The sequence below is a fragment of the Muntiacus reevesi genome, chromosome 3 (assembly GCF_963930625.1).
Source record: "Muntiacus reevesi chromosome 3, mMunRee1.1, whole genome shotgun sequence".
NCBI classification, from domain to species: Eukaryota; Metazoa; Chordata; class Mammalia; order Artiodactyla; family Cervidae; genus Muntiacus; species Muntiacus reevesi.
Window position 1 is genome coordinate 51,621,204 of NC_089251.1, and position 2,814 is coordinate 51,624,017.

The 2,814-nt window shown below is 34.5% G+C and overlaps 1 non-coding gene across 1 annotated transcript; it reads left to right on the forward strand.

Annotated features, from left to right (window-relative positions):
* Nucleotides 1–2,259: 2,259 nt before the first annotated feature.
* LOC136165726 (U6 spliceosomal RNA) lies at nucleotides 2,260–2,365 on the forward strand. The gene has a single exon (XR_010662723.1). It is a non-coding gene; the product is annotated as a U6 spliceosomal RNA (small nuclear RNA).
* The last annotated feature ends 449 nt before the right edge of the window (nucleotides 2,366–2,814 follow it).

The following is a 2,814-nucleotide window of genomic DNA, read 5'->3' on the forward strand; positions in this document are numbered from 1 at the left end:
TTATAGGTACAGACAAAACACACACACACACACACACACACACACACATTTGGAGGCCAAATATGTGGAGAAAAACTTTGTTTTCCTTAATTCCAAAGTTTTCACTAAGCCCTTTTTATTTAACGGCAGCACTTTTCTTTCTTTGCAAATTTTATTTGCCTCCACTTTAATTTGGATTATTTTCTTTACCCAGAATGCCCTTTCTCCACTACTTCCTTTTGATTGATTGAATACAGCTGAACCTTTTGTACAAAGAGAATGCTAGTTGCAGGCACTTAGCAATTAGCTCATTGCTCTGATTTTTTTTAAATGAAGAATTCTAACTTGCCTTCTCCTCTGAACTTGACTTTCATGAAAAGTTCTAAATCACCTCTGACATTCCCTTTCTCCTCTGAATGCTGCTATACTCTTTCCTGTTAAACAGTCTTTCTGAAGTCCCGGATACCACCATGCTGTGTTTTACAGTTGTCAGTTTATGTACTAATATCCCTCCACTAGATTCCTTGAATGTAGACAGAGTCCCATTCATCACATTTCTAGAGCAGCATTTTATGCTTAGCAGATACTCTGTAGAAAGACGTTCAGTGACATGAAATAAAAAACTTTGAATACTTTGAAAATCCTCTAGTTATGGTAAAATAATTGTGAAATTAGTAGAGTTATATATAACTAATTCCATTTTGCTTTATGTATTTTAGTGAACATTCCTGAAACTTCTTTATTACGTCGTGTGCTGTGCTGTGCTAGTCGCTCAGTTGTGACCAACACTTTGGAATCCAATGGACTGTAGCCAGCCAGGCTCCTCTGGCCCCTGGGTTCCTCAGGCAAGCATACTAGAATGGCTTGCCATGCCCTCCTCCAGGGAATCTTCCCAACCCAGGGATGGAACCGAGGTCTCCTGCATTGCAGGTGTAGCCATTACCAACTGAGCCACCAGGGAAAGCCCAAGAATACTGGAGTGAGTAGCTGATCCCTTCTCCAGGGGATCTTCATTGCAGGCGGATTCTTTACCAGCTGAGCTACCAGGGAAGCCCTTAACCTGTCATACCTTTGAGTAATTTTTATCTCTTCCTATAATAAAATGCCCTACGGGGAGTGGAATATGTGAGAATATATTTTTAAATATTGCTCAATCATCTCACTATGTGAGTGGCTAAGTAATATGAAAAGTTTTAATGAAAATTATCAGAAAGTAGTAAGTCAAATATGTATCAAATATTAAATCTATGGCCTTTTGGCCTTTGTATTTCTTTTTTTTTAGCCTTTGTATTTCTATCTAAGCTGTCATCTCATTTTCTCCACCCCTCAGCCCTTGGCAATCACCATTCTATTCTATTTCTATGAGTTTGATGATTTTAGATTTCATATAAAAGTGAGATCATACAGTATTCAGCATTCTCTGACTGACGATTCATTTAGCATAATGTCTGAAGACCCATTCATTTTTTCCCCTCAAATGGCAAAATTTTCTTCTTTTTATGGCAGAAAAATATTCCATCATATATACATATATTTCATATTTTTTTTCCATTCATACACCAGTAGATATAGGTTATTTAGATTTGTTTCATATTTGGTCATTATGAATGATGCTGGAATCAACATGGGGATGCATTTATACCTATAGGATAGGAAATTCATTTCCTTTGAATAAATACTCAAAGGTGGAATTGCTAGATCATATGATAGCTTTAAAAAAAAAACATTTTGACCACCATCCATCCTGTATTTCATAGTGAAAATACAAATTTATATTTCTTCCAGGAGTAAATTGTATCAGGGTTTCCTCTTTTCCAAATTATTGGCAACACTTACTATCTCTTGTTTTTTTTTATAAAAGCCATCCTAACAGATGTGAGACTTTGATTTACATTTCCCTGATGATTAGAAATGTTGAGTACCCTTTCGTGTTCTAGATGTCTTCTTTGAACATTATCTATTCATGTACTTTGGCCATTTTAAAACCAAATTGCTTTTGTTGTTGAGTTATGTAACTTTCTTACACATTTTGAGTATTAACACTTTATCAGATATATTGTTTACAAATATTTCTCTAACTCCATAGGTTCTTGTTTTACACACAAATCAGCTCAGTTATTACACAATGTAACCAAGATCTGAACAAAAATGCCTAATTATTGTCTTCTCAAGACACTAAATCTTAAAAAGTGGTGACTTTTGAGGTAGAAACAGTTCCCCAACTCACACTGTTTTGAGTCTCACGCCGTTCACTCAAAATCAACGTAAGTAAATCCTTCAGTGCTAGATTCCACAACACATTTACTGAATTGGAATGGTAAAGAGAAGATAAACATGGCCTCTGCGCAAGGATAACAGGCAAATCTGAGAAGCATTCCATATGTTTTATGTATAGACCTCATGATAATTAGAAACCAAAAATCTGTAAAGATACACAGATACAAAAGAGAAAGGTGTCCAAATAAAGTATAAACACTAAAGCTAGTCATCACATCACAAGGTAGGAGAGCACAAAAAAGAGGAAAGGAAAAAAAAATAAATTATGAAACCACAAGAGAGCAAGTTACACTTGGCAATATGTACATTCCTATTAATAATTACTTTAAGTGTAACTGAATAAATGCTCAAATCAAAGACATAGAGTAGCTGAACAAATTAAAACAAACATACAGAGACTTAAACTATTCTAATTTTTTAAAAAATCTTTTTCTCGTTTTGATATTTTGATTTAAACTCTTCTAGATAATTTAAACTATTTTATTTTCCAGGTTTTTCTTTACACATTCTTCTGTGTTATCATCAATTGATTTCCTCTAGTGCAGTTTTCATTTCAAT